Source organism: Podarcis bocagei, assembly GCF_964188305.1.
Source record: "Podarcis bocagei genome assembly, chromosome: 4".
Taxonomy (NCBI): Eukaryota; Metazoa; Chordata; class Lepidosauria; order Squamata; family Lacertidae; genus Podarcis; species Podarcis bocagei.
Genome location: NC_138128.1, coordinates 62,189,039 through 62,208,312, shown reverse-complemented (window position 1 = coordinate 62,208,312; position 19,274 = coordinate 62,189,039). Strand labels below are relative to the sequence as shown.

The 19,274-nt window shown below is 40.7% G+C and overlaps 1 long non-coding RNA gene across 2 annotated transcripts in view; it reads left to right on the top strand.

The window, feature by feature from the left end:
• Nucleotides 1–224: 224 nt before the first annotated feature.
• LOC308584649 overlaps nucleotides 225–19,274 on the top strand; it is a 29,162-nt gene continuing 10,112 nt past the window's right edge. Inside the window, exons 1-3 of one of the 2 annotated variants that reach the window (XR_014006964.1) lie at nucleotides 225–381; nucleotides 1,333–1,412; nucleotides 17,084–17,183. This is a non-coding gene — a long non-coding RNA (uncharacterized lncRNA). Of the gene's footprint in view, nucleotides 382–1,332; nucleotides 1,413–15,821; nucleotides 17,184–19,274 lie in introns of those variants that run through there. The other variant, XR_014006965.1, reaches the window with a different exon arrangement.

The following is a 19,274-nucleotide window of genomic DNA, read 5'->3' as shown; positions in this document are numbered from 1 at the left end:
TCTACACAATCCCTGTTTAGGGAAGTTTTTAATGTTTGAAGTTTTATTGTTTTTAGTCCTCTGTTGGGAGCCACCCAGAGTAGCTAGGGAAACCCAGCCAGATGGGCAGGGTATAAATAACAAAATTATTATTATTATTATTATTATTATTATTATTATTATTATTATTATTATTATTGTTATCATCATCCTCCTCATCATCATCATCATTATTAGCAAGAAAATGAAGCCTATTCTCCCATTGTTCTTTAATGAACCAGTTTTGTAAAGTGACCATTCTTAAACAGCTAAACAGTGAAAAGTGCAACTACTGAATTACAACCTGTCATGAAATTCAGTTCTGTTGCTTCTGGCTTGAATCATGTTCCTGTTCCACTACAGGTATCAATTAAATAACCAAATTATCATTAATGACTGCTGCTTTGCATGCTCACTATGCTTATTCTACATACATTTAATGCCCTTTAATGTGATTGTCACAGACTAGTTTGCATTTACACCTGACTTCCCTGTTTACTTCCCTCCCCTTCATCCACATCTACCAACTGAGGAAAAAATGCCTCATGGGTCCAATGAAGTGGACTCTAGTCCACAAAAATTCATGCCATTCTCAGGTACCATAAGATGCTTCATTGTCATTGTCAGTAACTTGAGAAGGTATTTGTATGTTCTGAAATCTACCTTTCCAAAACCCTGGTTCAGTATAAACCACAAGAGGTGCATTCACCATTAAAAAAATTCTGGGATAGCTCAGTCGGTAGAGCATGAGAATTTTAATGTCAGGGTAATGGGTTTGAGTCTCATGTTGGGCAGAAGATTTCCTACATTGCAGGCGGTTGGACCAGGAGACCCTTGTGGTCCTTTCCAACTCTACAATTCTGTGATTCTATTAAATTACCATGGGTGGAATTCAACAAACATTCCATCTGTGCAGGCATATCAGACAGAATGATTCCCCCTCCCTGTGTAGTGTTCTTGGGGTTCTCCGAATAGATACATCTGAGCCCAATTTCAGGAGGCATGAGGAGAAGTGGGGGAAGCCCCACTGCGCAAGCAGAAGCTTCAGTAGGTGAATGCTGCCCTATACACTGATATTTCCCTGACAAAGATGGTGTATTGCCCACAGTGTGATATTGTTGTCATCACTTCCATAAACCTGGATGCCTTCATCAAAAGACAGTAGTTGCAAAGACCCATAGTCTCTGTAGTTGAAAAAATACAGGTATCTGAATATACTTGCAAGCAAATCTATTCAAGACTTGAGGTTTTGGTTTCATGACAAGGCCACTTCGTTCCCAGACTTCTCCTTAAGTTTGTTTTTCACTTTTTTAGTTCTTTCCTGGCTAGAATTTCTTGGTCTGCATTCCTCAATCCACTTTCTCCAGGAATTGACCTGAACAGGATTCCCTGGGGTAAGTGGTTTGACCTCAAAGGTCTTTCTTCAGGATTTAAGGCCTCAGCTTTTTCTTTTGAGGCTTGTTTTGTCAGCATATTCCAAGGTCTCTTGACAGATCTACAATAAGCCAGCCTTTCCCCCCATTTTGTGGGGGAGCATTCTGTTGAAGTGTTATACCTACACCTCCTCTGTGACCAGGTGTCCCAGTAAGAGTATCATAGCCTCAAATATCATACCCAGATATTGAACAGTTGCACTTTGTACGTGACACACAATATACTCAGATGTGTAAAGAAAACAAAGCTGTCAGTGCATTTTAACTGGGGTTTAAGGGTTACCCGGCTTGTTTTAAATAGATCCTGATCACCTTTTGTAGCTCAGTCTCAATTATGAATGACAAATAGCATTTAGAGGGAGCATGAGGATGGGACAGAGGTGTTAACAGTCAGCAATTATTTGTTGTACAGCACCCTAAATAAATTCATTGGTCTATCAGTTAAGTAACCAGAGTATGATGTGTTCCATGTCTTGTGCAGGTCAAGGAGAGATCCCAGAATATGGAACTAAAATAAATTCAATCTCAACCACATTAGTTGGACAATTCTGAATATATATTGGATTGGATCCAGACTTAGTCATGCTTAAAATAGACTCCATTGAAATCAATAAGACTATAAAAAGGTAAAGGGACTCCTGACCATTAGGTCCAGTCGTGGCCGACTCTGGAGTTGCGGCGCTCATCTCGCTTTACTGGCCGAGGGAGCCAGCGTACAGCCAGCATGACTAAGAATAAGACTATAGTTAGTGACTAATGTAGGTTCGATTGATTTCAATAGGTCTGCTCCAAGCAGAGAAAGCCTGGCTCCAACTTATGATCCTTGATTTATGAATAGTTTGCCCTTCCACAGTGCGCATGATTGGAAGGAGAACTATGGTTCTGCACATACGCACCTATGTGATAAATCAGTGCTGGTCTCACAGTGTCAATCATCTAACTAAAGAACAGAATGAGGAAACAGGTATCAGATGTGATCCAAGTACCATTCCTCCTCTAACCCCCATGGACTGATAAAATGCTTAGAGGGAAGAGTTCTGAGAACAGAACAGTAGGCCTGTACTTTCCTGCTACACTCCTAGTTTCCTAGATTGAGATCTTTATAGAGTACCATATAACCCAGCGATGATATCTAAATAATAAGGTGCATTAAACACTTGTTTAGGATTTTGCTCCTATACTATATCTGGCCTTTTGAGCCTACATTACAGCACTCTGGTCCTAACAGCACATTTATTTAATTAAACGATTTGTATACTGCTTAATATAGAATCTCAAAGTAGTCTACAGCACTTCTGAAATGAATTATTTCTAAAACATGCCACGGGTGGTATTCAGCCTTGTGCAATGTTGAGCATTCCAACTGTGTAAGCCTATCAGCTTGTCCGCAGAACAATCTTCCTGTCCCCACCGCTGTTCTGCTGGTGTTTATTTTCCCCCCAGAGCCAGTGTTTGGGGGGTGGGTGAAGGGTGGGAGAAGAGGAGGAAAAGCCCCATTGTGCAAGTGGAAGACTTTCAGCAGGACTCCCACTGACGGGTCCGTTAGGTGAATCCCACCCCATGTGTCCTTCTGAAACTGTCAAATGTAACTTGAAACATCCCAATAAAGAATGGGGCCTGTATTGTGTTTTGTTGTTTAAAAGGGTGTGTTTGTCAAGTCTCAAAAGTGCCTGGAAACCATTTTTTCCAGGGCACTATATGAGCCATATAGTGTGCCCCATTATGTGGAAGCACACTATAGATGTTCATTAGTATGATACTCTGCACATGCTCAGCGACAGTCGATGCACGAGTTCTGGATTGTATGGTGTCAGTCTCCATCTTTCAGCGTTCTCTGAAACTGACCTTAATTAGGACCAGCTTCATGTTGAATTTAATCTGGTCTTGACATGTCTGAGTGGCACGTCTTTCCCTTGTTGAGTCAGGCTATACTTGCATGTGATTCTATTATTGTTACTGGAGCAGTATAGAAAACGCCGCGTGATATTTGCTTGCAACACAGGGTGTCATTCATGAGTTATACATAAATGGCAGCTTTACATATTTAAAGGAAACACGAACAGCTTCATATCTGAAGTATGTTTCCCAGGGGGTCCCACCACCATTTGATCTATTTTTGATTAAAATGTAAAAATTAAAAATTAAATCAAATGGTAGTATAACTCCTTAGGGAAAACATACTTCAGTTATGAAGTATTCCCTGTAGCAACCTTGAAAATCTTACAACTGTATTGTCTCATCTGTAGGTGGTCCTTTTATGTCACACATAATTAAAATGAATTGCTGTTAGAGAACCCATACTACTGCATACAGATTTATGAACCTGGAGGCACCTACATTCACATGTAAACAGTGATATCACAAAGTAACTGTGAGGGATAAACAGCATGAGGAGAGGTATCAGTGAGTAAGACATTTCCTTGTGCCATAAGAGGAAAGACCAGGTGCATGTCATAAAACATTATGTATATGTCTTGTAAAAAGTATTTCCTGCAGAAGGATAATAATGCAATGTGATTAGCTTACCCTGCCTTTGCTATGCAGCTCAGTTCTGTCTCCTTCAGCTGGAGTAGCGTAAGACCTTTTAATGTATAAAGAAATGGCTAATATGTCAGCAGGAAAAAAATACATTGTGAAATTGGATTTTCTAAGAAAATGTGCTTTGCAAACCCTAATACTATTTGTGTGTATTACGATATGTGGATGTATATTTGATAAGATTAGAGAGTAAGCAGGGATTTAAAAAAAAAGGACTATAGCATTTGCATTCCACATTTCACAGATCTGAAAAACCAAATCTGATGTCTGGGTTTCTCTGGGATGATTCGATTCTTTTAGTCATGTCACCTCTGTCTGTAACAATGATTTGCAGCTAGGTGGTTGAAGTGAGGTAAAACTCTTTGGACATATATTGAAAATCACAGGAACTACAGATAGACTTGGCAACCCCCTTCTGTGTTCTGTTCAACATTGAGGACCCTAGTCTGCATGCTGTAGCCAACTCACGTCTGACAGGTGTACTCAGAGCAGGGCCTTTTCTGTTGTGGTGCCAACTTTCTGGAATGCCAGGTCCCTTAACTTTGTTTCTTTTTCAGAAAGGCTTTGGTACCAAACTGATTGATTTCTGCATTGTTTGTTTCTGTTTCCAGTGCTTTGCTTTATAAACTTCTGCTCAGTTACTTCATTTGTAATTTGTTACTGTGTAACAGCAGTGTTTAATTTTTGTTTTGCATCTTTGTGTTTTACAGCTTTGTGTTGCTGACGTAGACACCTTTTTTGCAGATTTGTACAAATCTGTACAAAGTACTATGGCAGATATAGTGCCATGTTGTTCAAGGATAGATCCTCATGCCTTTAATCCCTAGTCAAGCCTTCCCCAACATGGTGCCCTCTGGGATGTTTTAGACTACAACTCCCATCAGCATGGCCAACCATCAGGAATGCTGGGAGTTGTAGTCCAAAATATCTGGATGATGCCAGGTTGGAGCAGGTTGCCCTGGCCAAAGAGAGAGTATTCAGACAGGATAGATTTGCTATTCAAAACCCACTTTTCGAACAGCCAATGCAGTTCTCTATATATTAGTGAAAAAAGTACAAAAATGCATTTTATTAGGGGAAGTTTCTTTTTTGAAAATGTGGATGCTAGGCAAAATTGCATACAAAATGTGTATATTAGGAGAAATTCTAAAATTTCAGTTTTCATGAAGACTTTTTAAAAACTGACGTGGAAATGTAGAGAACAGAAGGATGAAAAAATTAGAAACTGAGAGAAACCAAGACTAAAAGATTCAGCCACTCCTAGCTTCACCCTGGAACTTAGAGAAACGAGATTGTAAACAACATGATCAAAACAGTTTACAAAAAACATCACTCTATAAAAAGGATCTTCTGGCTGTGGCTACATGCTCTAGTCTGAAGGAGAAGGCTAAAGCATAATTTAGTCCTTCCCGCTGAAGCATTTTGTCTTCTGAGGGGATCAGAAAACAGAAGGGGGTTCAAAATCCTCACAGACCGCACAAGTCACTTCTTTGCATGAAGTTTCATAAATCCTGCAAGACAATCATGGCAACCCCCTTACAAATGCACACAAAACATATGGGACCTGTACATACTGTACTTCAGGGGTCAGCAAACTTTTTCAGCAGGGGGTCGGTCCACTGCCCCTCAGACCTTGTAGGGTGCTGGACTATATTTTTTGGGGGGGAGGGGGAATGAACAAATTCCTTTGCCCCGCAAATAACCCAGAAATGCATTTTAAATAAAAGGGCACATGCTACTCATGTAAAAACACGCTGATTCCCGGACCATCTGCAAGCCAGATTTAGAAGGCGATTGGGCCGGAGCTGGCCCCCGGGCCTTAGTTTGCCTACCCATGCTGTAGTTTATACACAAGCAGAACCATTTCATGCAAAATTGCCATATTGTATAAAAGTGATTTCAGTGATGGATTTATGATCTAGCAAGCAAAGCTGGCAATGCTTTCCTCCCATTAGATTAACAGGAACATTTGTGAACTGGGAGGAAGGCAAATAGCATATTTGCTCCCTGCCTGCCAGCACCTCCCGTATTTGCCATCAGGCCCAGGTCTGTGAGAGGCAGCAGTAGCCAACCTGCAAGGACATCCTGCCCTGTGTGGCCTAACAACTAGCTGCGTCAACAGCCAGAGATTCAGCTGCAGAATGGCATTTGTTGGAAAATCAAAGAACAAGGAGAGAGGGACTTGCATATATCTTTGCCCGGCTGTAGTGACTATTGTGTCACTGTCTATGTTGTGCTTTTAATATAATTCAAGCTGTCTCAATAACTTTTGAGGAAGACCTTTCATTGCCTACAGACAGCCACCCAATCTTAAACAACTCCTAACCCACAATAATACTACAACCAGACTTAACACGGACACTGGCACCAGAGCCTGCAACAAACCCAGATGCCAACTTTGCTGCCACATACACCCGGACAACACCATTACTGGCCCCAACAACATCACACATACCATCTCGGGACTATTTAATTGCTCATCGTCTAACATTGTGTATGCCATCAAATGCCAACAGTGTCCTTCAGCTCTCTATATTGGACAAACAGGCCAAACCTTACGCCAAAGAATAAACGGACATAAATCTGACATCAAGAATCACAAAACAGAGAAACCAGTAGGAGAACACTTCAATCTCCCAGGACATTCTATACAAGATCTCAAAGTAGCTGTTTTACTACAAATGAATTTCAGAAATAGACTGGAAAGAGAAGCTGCTGAATTGCAACTCATTACCAAACTTAAAACCATGGAGAGACCTGGTCTGAACAAAGTCATTGGATTCTTATCTCATTATACATGACTAAGCCATTTCTCACCTTCTCACCCCTTGCCTTTTCCTGTAAGACCTAGTACAGTCGTTAAGAGTCGTCAACAGGCTCATCTCAGCTATCTGCCAATCTCCCATTCCCACCACCCTTCTGAGCAATACCCCTCCCCACCTTCTCACTATATAGAAGGATCTGGCAACTTCTGTTTCAGTGTATCTGAAGAAGTGTGCATGCACACGAAAGCTCATACCAAGAACTAACTTAGTTGGTCTTTAAGGTGCTACTGGAAGGATTTTTTTTTATTTTGACTATGGCAGACCAACACGGCTACCTATCTGTAATCAATAACTTTTGTTAGTAGGTGGAGTATAAATAAATAAATGGGGTTTGTTCACATCTGCCTAGTGTTAAGGAGGTAAATGCCATCTTGACTACCTGAATAACTCTTATTAGTGGATGTTTCCACTTAGCACCAAACATATGGCAACCATTGTGAATCTGTTCAGACCCTGAGATCAGCATCTGAGGGAGGTCCAGAGAGTGGTGACAACAGAACAGGTCTTTCCTGTAGTAGCCCCTGTCTAAAAAACACTGTCTCCAGGGAGGCCCACTGGGCACCAATTTAGTTATCATTTCAGCACCAGGCAAATAATTTTTATTTTGCCAGGCATTTGGGGCAGCTCCAACTCTTGAATACCTGACTGTGTTTTTAGTACGTTTGTTTTCATTCGTATCTTTTATTCTTCTTGTAAATAAGTTCCGGTCTTTATGTTGTGTGAAGCAGTTCATAAATCCAACAAACTTAAATGTTGTGCTCCACACATCTGTAAAGACAGGAAAACAGTATATGGAAGGTATAGACGTTCAACAATTCCATCGACTGTACAGTTGCTGCTCCTTCTGGCTGTGTTCCCTTTAGAGCTCATCAGCTGAGACAACAGATTTCAGGATGTTAGTTCTGGCAGTCCTCAAGCCCAGGGCTATTCATTATATTATACAGTCTCCTGCCTTGTTTTACAAAAGGTATTAGGAGACTTTGCAGGCTACCCTTTTCATTAATAATCTGATCCACAGCTTCAGATTATTTCTGTAATTATTCCACATAAAAAAGGCTACCAAGTATGATTGCAAATACGTCTTCATTTTCATGGTCTGCATTTGTGGGAGAAATGCAAATGTCTGAAGTTCTTAACAATGTGTAAATAAAATTCATTTAGGTTTATAAATGTCATCTTCTGACCCCAGGGACCTGCAACTTAGCAATGTGGTGGTCTTAACAAAACTAATCACCAAACCGTTTGAAAGTTTAAAAATGAAGGGGGGGAGGTGTTATTTGCATAGTAAAAATGTTTCTTGACATCTGCATGGATTGTGTGGCAGTTTCTATATGGATCCAAAACAACGGACATTATAGCAGATTCTTCCTCTGTCTTGTGTTCTGTTCTGGTTTGGGTATAAACAAATAGATTTATGCATTTGAGCTGTTATGCCGAGAAGTGGGGATACTGTTTCAGTAATATAAAGGTGACCTTAGGATTCTTGGCTTTCGGTTCATTTGTAGCCTAGAGTTGGGCTTCCATACGTCTGGATTTTCCCAGACATTGCCGGGATTTCAAAGGCAGAATTGATGTCCTGGATCTTAGGCAAGTCAATCTAAAAAAAAAAAAGCCTCAACAATTTCGGTGGTTTCCTAAAAAAAAGAAAAAGAAAAAAAAGTTCAACAAATTTTGGGGTATCCTACTTTCTAATATGGCAACCCTAGCCTAGAGTCAAGTTCATTTATGTCGGGCACCTGATGCAGGCATGTATATGAGCTTTTCTCGTGTGTTTTATTTATGCCACTCCCTTCAGAATGCTCAGAGCAGCTTTGATGGAACTAGGATGGCCTATTGAAAAAAAGAGGACTGGGCTCCGGCACAGCCATTAGACAGAGTGAGGCAGCTGCCATAGGCAGCAGATGCTGAAGAGAGGAGAATGATGACAAGGCATTGAAGGAGATAGCTGTGCCTGCCTGACACTCCCTAAGCTAGCCTGCTGCCCTCAAGCGAGGTGGAGAATACTGTGAGGTGAAATAAGGGGGAAAGCTCTAGTTCTGCGGTGGAACATTTGATTTGCATGCAGAAGGTTCCAGGTTCAATCGCTGACATCTCCCAGTAGGACCAGGAAAGAGCCCTATCTGAAACTCTGGAGACTCTGCTGCCCGACACTGTAGACAGCACTGGGCTAGGTGGCCCAGTGGTCTGGCTCAGTGCAAGGCAGGTTTCTGTGTTCCTATGTAACTGCCAGTCAGGCCAGGTTCTGTACATGGAATGAAGTGGGTGCCGTCTTAAGCCAGCAGGTATAACTCTGTTCTTTCTTTTCTTTACAACCCCATAATCTGCTTTTGAAATACACCTATAGTTGTCAGAAGAATCTTAGAAAAGGGGAGAAGGGTCCCATTGGTCAAAAAAGTTAAAACTTAATGCCACGCCCAGAATTGAGATAAACAGTATATATGCTAAGAAGAGTTTCTCTAAATTGAAGTAATGAACGATCCACCAACTAGATGCACTGTCCAGTATACTTTAGACTGCAATCCTTTACCCACTTATCTAGGAATAAGCGTCAGTGAAGTGAGTGGGGCTTGCTTCTGAGGAGGTATGCGTAGGATTCTGTTGTTAATCACATTGATTTCAGCGGCAATTAAACCTACTCAGGATGCAGTCCTGGTCACTGACAGGGTGTTGGCTACTTAATGAACATTTGTTCTTATTTGTTTGTGGGAAGGTTAAATTATATTGGATCATCAAAGCAAGTGCTATCCCATGCTTTGCAGTGTATGTTTCTGACACTTTCCTTTCTTGTGAAAAGGCCTGTCTTTTGGGGGAGCAGGTATCTTACACATATCTCCAAATCAACTTTAATCGTTCTTTCTGAATTTGCCAGTATGTGATTGAATTGTGCCCCAAAATCATGACAGCCAGGAAGTGCCCAATTTCTACTCAGAAGTAAGTCCTTTTGAATTCATTGGGGTTTACTCCCAGGTAAATGGGGCTAGGATAGAAACCCCAACTGAGAACTAGATGCTGATTAAGGAATGCATTTCTGATGGACTTCTCTAGGCCTAACACAGTAATCTGAATTAACTAATATTTTCTGCTTTTTGAATGAGACTAACAAAACAGCTAGAAAAGTGAAGAAGTGCTGGAGGAAGAAGTGCTGAGCAAGATTTCCTGAGCAAAGATTGGAACAAGTAGCATAAGCTCTTACACAAGTCACACAGTATTATCACCACAAGAGGGTGCCTTATGAGTAGTATAGCTATTATAGCTAATATTCTTCTACATTAAAATTACAGATTAAAAACAGCTACCAAATTTATAATAGTAATAGTGGGGGGGGGGGGGTAAAAAAAATAATCTTATTATAGGAAAGTGAAATAAACAGAGATCTCATCCCTACTGGAGTCTCTTGTCCCTGCTTTCAGAAGTGCACTAGAAAAAGAGACGAAGCTTCAAAAGAAACCTGTGGGCAGGTGAATAGCAAAAATTGCATTTCTATGTTTGTTTGTTTGTTTCATAAAATTCATATACCACTTGATTGTAGGAAAAACCTTAAAGCAGTTAAGAAAAAGATAAAGAAATAAAATTATCACTAATAGATTTACAACCACAATTTAAAACATACAGAAAGTTAAAACCACAATAGAATAACAAATTAAAACTCATACAAACTTTCTAAACCTCTGGGAAGGCTTGTCTACATAAGAATGTCTTCAGCAGGTGCTGACTGCTGACTCAAGTGCAGAGGTGTAGGCCCATCACCAAAGAGGAAGCAATCACATTGCTGGTACATGAATTGATGTCCACTTGTCTTGATCAGTTGTACATTATTCTTATCTGTCAGGGGTTCAGGAGCAGAGGCGAGGGCAAGGGAGGAAACAGAGAGCGAGGGGGAGGAGGCCGAAGAAAAGATGAGTGATGACGACGACCCGAGATCTCCGAGTCTTTCCAGTGAATCAGAAGATTCACAGAAAGGAGCGCCAGTGGCCAGAGCAAGGGGGGAGCCTAGGGGGACACCCCAGGAAGAAGGGTCCAGAGGGGGCTCAGAGGGCAGCAGTTGGAGATCGGGGCCAGCGTCGCCAACAGAGCGCAGTGGAGAGGAAGGGCGCCAGGTACCGAGCTCTGGCAGCTCGCATCAGAGGGGAGGGCATGAGTCAGGAGTGGCCACACCTCCATCGGGGAGCGAAGAAACGGTTAAGCGGAAAGTGGAAGGTTGGGCGCGCGCGCCAAGTTCAAATGCACAGGAAGGTGGCGCAGTAAGCAGCCCGGAAAGGGAGCCAGGTCCTAAAGCTCGACGCAAGGAGACAGAAGGGTCCGGGGGGTCAGCGTCAGAAGAGTCCAGGAAGGAAGAGACCACGGGGGGCAGAGGGACCCAGAGAAGAACGGTCAGGCGGAAAAGGTGGAGTAAGGCTAGGGTATTAAGCTGGTGTACAGGGGGCGGAGACTCAGACGGAGCTTCGCCGGTCTAACCCATAAGATGTAGAGCTGCCCGCAGCAGCTTGAGAATGGAAACTGTAACTCAATAAAGACTTTTATAAGGGAAGAGATCCCTTACAAGGGAAGAGATCATTTTGTTGCACTAGGAGAAATCATTGCGCAGACTGGTTTTCCTAACACACCACTGAATACAAGCCTTAGCGGAAGGAATCAAATATGCTACTTGGAAGATAAGCTAGTGTGTTGGCGCTGTTTGCATGGTAGCATGTTCTTCAAGTTTCTGTTCCACCAATCAGCATTTGCCCTGACTGATTAATATGAAATAAAGCAAGACTCAGCCACCCCAAGAGTTACTTACATCTAGTCCAGGGGCTGGGAGCCTCCTTCTTCTTAGTCTCTGGGTTGCCATTGCAGATCTCAGTAGGGAGGAAGGCAGCAGCAAAACCAGAAGGAGTTGGCTCTGCTGTGACTCTGCCAGCTGTTAACCTCTGTGCTTCCTGCCCTATCAGTCCCCCCCTCCAGTTTTCTCAGCCTTGATTTTAAAACAAGAATAGAAAAAAATCTGGTTATTGAAAGAGCCCAGTTTCTTACCTTTTGCATTTTAAGTTGGTAGTTGAAGACATTTTTTTGGACAAGGCAAGAGAGTTCATCCATCACAAGCTGACTGGGATGCCAAACCCAAAAATAGTCAGGTTCTTTGAGGTGTTAATGTAAGTGACTCCATAGGATTGCAGCCTGTCATCCAGCTTGGCTTGGGCCAACGCCCAGCTTGGGATTGTTGCTTGTTGGATCGGGTCTCACTGTGTGTCCAGGCATGAACAGGTCCAGTACCATATCAGGTGACTGGCTGTGGGCACATCCTCCACGCAGCAAATAGTTTCAAAGGGAAAGAGAGGGACTTCCGGGTTAGCGCCATCGGCTAATGGCGGAGTTCCTCTGACCGGAGGAACTTGCTCCGCGAAAACTGGGTCTCCCGCCGCGACGAAGGTGGGGGCCCCTTAGAAATCCCAGGTGGAAAAAGCCAGGGAACGTGGGATTCGGCAGGGCACCAAGAGCGCCTCCCCTACTCGCAAGGAACCCCAGTTGGGGGCTCCGGAGCGAAGTGAGGTGAGCGGCGCGGTGCTGCGAACTGACTGCTACTTTCGCAGAGAGAAGCCGCACAGCCGTTGCCGGAGAGCGCTGACTTTTTCCTGTGGACAATTGGACTTAAAAGTAATTACCCGTGAAGAATTGGAGTTTTAAAAGCTGAATTTGACAACGAACGGGGGGAGGTCTAAAACAGGAAGTCCGCCTTCCTCTTTTTGTAAATAGTTGGAAGCAATTAGGCTCAAGCTAAACCTGAAACCAAAGTCCCAGGAGATTTTGAAAGAAATAAAGTTATACCAAGTACAATATATGAAAATGATGAATCAGGAAATAGAATGGAAGATTAAACAGATGAGACAAAAGACATTTGAATCGGCAAATAAGTGCGGAAAACTATTGGCCTGGCAATTGAGGAAAAGACAAAAACTTAATACTATTACGAATTTGGAAGTGGAAGGAAAGAATATACAGAATCCAGTGGAAATCAGAAAGTGTTTCCAGAGGTATATTAAACAATTATATACACAGGAGAAGCAGAAAGAAATGGATATTGATAAATTTTTGAAAATAAATGGACTACAAAAAATTTCTCAAGAAAATAAATTAATGCTGGATTATAAAATAACGGAACAGGAAGTAGAAGGGGCCATTCAGAATATGCAATTAGGTAAATCTCCAGGACCGGATGGACTGACTTCTAGATATTACAGATCTTTGAAAGAATGGTTAATACAACCTTTAAAGGAAGTCTGTAATGAAATACTGGAAGGGAAAAGGGCGCCAGAGTCATGGAAGGAAGCGTACATTACACTTATACCGAAAACAGAGACTGAAAAGACGCAGCTTAAGAACTACCGCCCCATATCATTGCTCAATGTGGATTACAAAATTTTTGCAGACATTTTGGCTAAAAGATTAAAAAAGGTCTTGGCAGAAGAAATTCATAAAGATCAAGCGGGTTTTCTCCCAGGTAGACATTTGTCTGATAATATGAGGAATATAATTAATATTTTAGAAAAATTACAAGTGAAGATTAACACTAAAGCAGTTTTGATTTTTGTGGACACGGAGAAAGCCTTTGACAATATTTCTTGGAGTTTTATGAAGAAGAATTTATCGGGGATTGGGGTTGGTCAAGGTTTTGGAAACGGTATAGGTGCAATTTATTCAGAACAAAAGGCTAAATTAATTGTAAACAATGTAGTGACGGAAGAATTCAAGATTGAGAAAGGGACATGACAAGGTTGCCCAATCTCTCCATTGCTTTTTATCTCGGTCCTGGAGGTTTTGTTAAACATGATTAGAAGGGACCAATTGGTAAAAGGTATACAAGTGGGAGCCAAACAGTACAAATTGAAAGCATTTGCTGACGATATGGTATTGACTTTACAGGAGCCAGAATCTAGCACTAAAAGAGTATTAGAACTGATCCAAGAATTTGGTCAGGTAGCAGGTTTCAAGTTGAATAAGATGAAAACTAAGGTTTTAGAGAAAAATCTAACTGAGACTGAGAGAGATAAGTTTCAGAAGGAGACAGGACTGACACTGGTTAAGAAAGTGAAATATTTAGGGATTAATATGACTGCTAAGAATGTGAATTTATTTAAGGATAACTATGAAAAATGTTGGACTGAAGTGAAAAAGGATTTAGAAATATGGTCAAATTTGTTGTTAGGCCAAATTGCTGTGATAAAATGAATGTATTGTCAAGAATGCTTTTTTTGTTTCAAACATTGCAAATTTTGGATAAAATGGACTGTTTCAAGAAGTGGCAGAGAGATATCTCTAGATTTGTCTGGCAGGGCAAGAAACCTCGAATAAAATTTAAGATATTAACAGATGCTAAAGAAAGTGGTGGATTTGCCCTGCCAGACCTTAAACTTTATTATGAATCAGCCGCATTTTGTTGGCTGAGAGAATGGATGCTTCTTGAAAACACGGATGTGTTGGATTTGGAAGGTTTCAACAACGTATTTGGTTGGCATGCATACCTGTGGTATGATAAGGTTAAAGCACACAAAGCGTTTAAAAACCATATTGTCAGAAAAGCACTGTTTAACGTCTGAATAAGATATAAGGATTTGTTAGAAAATAAAACCCCAAGATGGTTGTCACCAATGGAAGCAAAGGCTCAGAAAAAACTCAATATGGAAGCTAAATGGCCGAAGTATTGGGAAATTTTGGAACAAGAGGGAGACAGACTAAAATTGCAGAGTTTTGAAAAACTAAAAAATAGAGTGCGAGACTGGCTCCATTATTATCAAATAATGGAGGCATATAATTTGGACAAAAAAATAGGCTTCCAAGTGGAAAAATCAAAATTGGAAACAGAATTGCTAGACTCTAAAGTTAAGAATCTGTCAAGAATGTATAACCTGCTGTTGAAACGGAATACTCAAGATGAAACGGTGAAATCTGCTATGATTAAATGGGCATAAGATGTTGGACATAATATTATGATGGCTGACTGGAACAGTTATGGACCACTGGTATGAAATTTACGGCATGTAATGCCTTAAAAGAGAACTTAATGAAAATGATCTATAGGTGGTACGTAACACCAGTCAAGCTTGCAAAAATTTACCATTTGCCTGATAATAAATGTTGGAAATGTAAGGAGACTGAAGGTACTTTCTTTCACTTTTGGTGGACATGCCCAAAGATTAAGGCATTCTGGGAGATGATCTATAATGAAATGAAAAAGGTATTTAAATATACCTTTCCGAAGAAACCAGAGGCCTTGCTATTGGGCATGGTTGGCCAATTGGTGCCAAGGAAAGATAGAACTTTTTTATGTATGCCACAACAGCAGCAAGAATACTTATTGCAAAATACTGGAAGACGCAAGATCTACCTACCAGGGAAGAATGGCAGATGAAACTGATGGACTACATGGAAATGGCGGAAATGACTGGCAGAATCCGAGACCAGGGAGAAGAGTCGGTGGAAGAAGACTGGAAAAAATTTAAAGTATATTTACAAAAACATTGTAAAAATAATGAATGTTAGAAAGATGCTGGAATGAATTTACATGGTTTTAGCAGAAAGGTTATAAAGAATTAAGTAAAAATGGATTGTTAATGGGTCAAAGTGTAAAATTTAAGGTTAAATTGTGTTAAGATAAACTATGGAACAAAATTTGAGAAAGAGGGAAAGGACTTGCTGAAACAACTAATTGAATTAGAATACAAAAAGGGAGGTGTGAGGAAGTCAAGGAAACAGGTAAATGAAAGATAAAGATATGAAAATACTGGATGTTAGTGTTTTTAAATGTTTTTGTTTTTTCACTCTTATTGCTTTGTTGTACTGTTTTTGGTTCCCCCCCCCCCTTTTTTATTCTTAGTATTGTATTTTTCTTTTATTTTTGAAGTATTGTAATCTTTTTTCTTTTTTTATCACTGCCTGCTTTCCTTTTCTTTTTTGTAATTGTTAAACTTTAATAAATATCATTTTAAAAAAATCAAAGGGAAAGAGACAGAAGAAGGTGAAGAGCCAGGGCAATAGAAAGGCTAAGGACACAGACTATAAACAACCAGGACAGAACAAATGCACACCAGGCTGCCCCCCCCCCCAAAGGCAGCATATTGCTGGCTTGTTGCATATAGGTAAATAACCTAAGAAGTGGAGGCTGTCAGCCAATCAGCCTACTGGTTTATTGTGCCTTATGGTTCAGATCCATGAGGAGCAGTGACTTCTTCCAAACAGTTCTGCAAGCCCAGTTTGAGGTCCAGTGCTCTTGACAGGTGAATCCTTTTCAAACCACCCCCACCCACTTTTCTTTTCTTCCCCCCCCCCCCCCAGGATGTAATGCAGGTAATATAGATGCACTCCTTTAAGGCATAGTGAAGATTCAGCAATAACAAGAGTATTGCATTATAAAATAGATGAAAAGGGGTTTGTGTTTGGTTACAATGCAAACAGTTGTACATCTGTATGAAATTCCTTTGTGTCAGGTGTCGGGTTATCTAGTTAAAAAGCCATCCCTCACGCCATCATGCCAGCTTTTCACATGAGCTTTAAAGAGCTATTTCTGCCATGCAAATTAATCATACTTAAATTAAAATAAAGTGTGAACACATACAGGTAAATGTGCAAATTTGCTATTTTCACCCATCTCTTCCAGGGCTCTTCCATTTGGCTCAGGGGTGTGTGTGTGTGTGTGTGTGTGTGTGTCATGTATATATCTGTCAGATGAGCTGAATCGTGCTTGCTCTTTACTGCCAAGAAAGAATTAAGTACAAAATCTTCTGTAGGAAGCAATTGTGAAGTGTGGAAGTTTCTAGTCAGGCAAATAAATTGGATTTAAGTATATTACAGTCATAATCTTTTTCTGCCTCTCTCCAGACAGCCTTTGTACATGGAGAAATGAGAATGTATTCGCAGACAAATCTTGACCTGAGGGAGAAGGCTGAGGGAATCTGGATTTTCAATAACATAAGACAATAAAGCTCAGACTTCTAACCTGCTGCAATATGGTAAAAGTATAAAGAGCTTAGCAACTAATAAAAGGAAAGGGTCTTCCAACTCATATTTGAAGATCTAGACCCCAAAAGGACACTCCATAAAGATCATAATGGGTTAGTCAGTATCTAACAGATACGATGTACCTTGTTGACCAATTGTCTGACAGTTGTCTTTTCTAGGGTCTGGATATTAATAAGTCTCGGGTTGATTTCCTTTGGGTATTAGGCCTCATAATTGTACATCTACTTGTTGTGACACTGCAGCTTGCTATATATTTATTTAATGTGATTCCTGTAGGGATTCAAGAAGAAGAAGAAGGAAGGAAGACAGAAATGGAGGAATGCTGTTGCATTTCTGTGATCATATGCACACATTGCAAATTTTATCTCCCTCTGAGGTATTGTGAATCAAAGTGATTATAGTGTAAGGGAGAGGACATGATCTTGGGGGCAAAAGGAAATCCAGATGTTTTCCCCTAAGGTCAGAAACCATCTTCCTCCCTTTCTGTTACATGGTGACTATAAAGAGATTCAATTATCACTACATTTCCTTTACTTTTTTTTATTAATAAAGCTTGCTCTAGAAGGCATACAGTAGCTAAATAATATTTTGACAGTTAATGCTAGTGTAAAGCAAGTGTCGCTCACACAGTAAGATCAAGGGAAAACAGATGCATAAGAGATCACCTGCTGGTTTATTCAGTGAAAATGAAGCCTGCTTAAAAAACGGCTCTTCTTGACGAAATAAAGAGCCATTCTCTCCAGCTTGATCTCTGTGTTGATATACAGGCCCTTTATAATAATGCAAATATTTAAAGATTACATACGCATGCATAAAACTGCAGCTCTCCTTTGTAATCTGAGACAAGCGTTGCACTTTTATGTATGCATTATGCATACAGAATCTTATCAGCAGGACCAATATACCACACCTTTGAAAAGTTTTGATGTGCTAGAGCTAGGGATAGATAGACCTGTCAATTTCATTTCTCCCTTTCCCCCATTTTTCTAGTTAAAAACTTAGCTCTCCACATGTTCGTATCAGTTTGTGTGTTGTTTTCGAAAGAAAGAAAAAAAATCCCCATGGAAATTCACCAGCATTTTAAAGGTGCATTTTTCCAAATAAACTTGTATGCAATTTTGCCTAATATACATGTTTTTGCAAAGCAGTTTCTCCTAACAGAATGCTTTTTTGTATGTTTTTTTTACACCCATGTATATGCATTTTCAATACATTACTTAGTTGAGAACTAAATTGCAAAATTTAGAGAAGTGCAATTTTGCAAGGGTAGCTGGGTTTTGGTTATAATGTTGTTCAGTTCTTTTGTTTCAGAAAGTGAAAATGCCTTTAAATACAGTTTCTCCCCCACTTCCCTATATAGGACTCACACCAGCAGACACACACCCAAACTACTGTCCACCCCCTTGCCCCTCGTCTCATACCAGCCAGGCTGATCTGTCCAAATCAATCTGATGAAGAGAGAGGGAGAGATTTGCAAGCACAGAAGGGTTCCAACCACCCCAGAAATTGTGCTTAAACTTTTTTTCCTGTTTAAATAACTTGGACTTGAGGGGTTTGAGAGAAAAAATGCTTAGAAGTCAGATAAGGCCCCTGAACTAGGGATTAGCCACAACCACAACAGACCAAAAAAGAATTCCCAGTGTCCAAAAAAACTATAGAATATGTGTACCATGGATAAACATAATCATTAGATATGTGCAGGTCACAGGCTGTCACATAGCTTAGCATCAGAGCCTTGTAGTATTTGATAGAGGGGTGTCAAAAATTACTTTTTGTAGCACTGGAGAGGAAGACCAGTGAAAAAAGACCAGAGCTGCCTATCATCTTAATTAGCTGTGAGACAGCCTATACCTTTATGCAAATTTGTGTAATGGTCCTGTGTTTGAAATCCTTCAAGTGCCTGTGCCAAAACCTATTCTCCAGCTTCTCAAAACTTTTCTTTTCCTGGAAAACATGCTTCCATTTTTCAGTCTCAATCCCTGGGCACTTTAAAATTTCTTTAGAATTTTGATGGGTGCAGGTTTGAGGTTGTGGTCTGTGTGTTTCCCACTCCATTAAAGCTTTCTCCATCACTCTGCAGCCTCCCTGGCTGCCTACACCTACTGATCTAAAAAGTTCCATGGGAGAAGTTAACTTGTGGTGCCTTCTCCTAAGAACAGGAAGCTGGGGGGGGGAGGCTGACTACTGAGCGTCTGAGTTCGCTGCACTCATTAGGCACAGTATAAGTAGCCTCCCAATCTTCCCATGCTGATAAGAAAGCCCGGCTGAGGTTGTCATGGGGTTTTCAGGAACTGCAGGCACCCAGGAAGGCTGTAGGATACTGCCCATTGGAGACTTTATTTGTAGAAGGAAAGAAAGGACATTCACAAACACAATTTGGTCACCTTAAAATTAAGCTAAAGGTTAAAAAAAAACACCAAACCCCAAAAACCCTCACACTCATGAGAATTTATACAAAATTTCAACT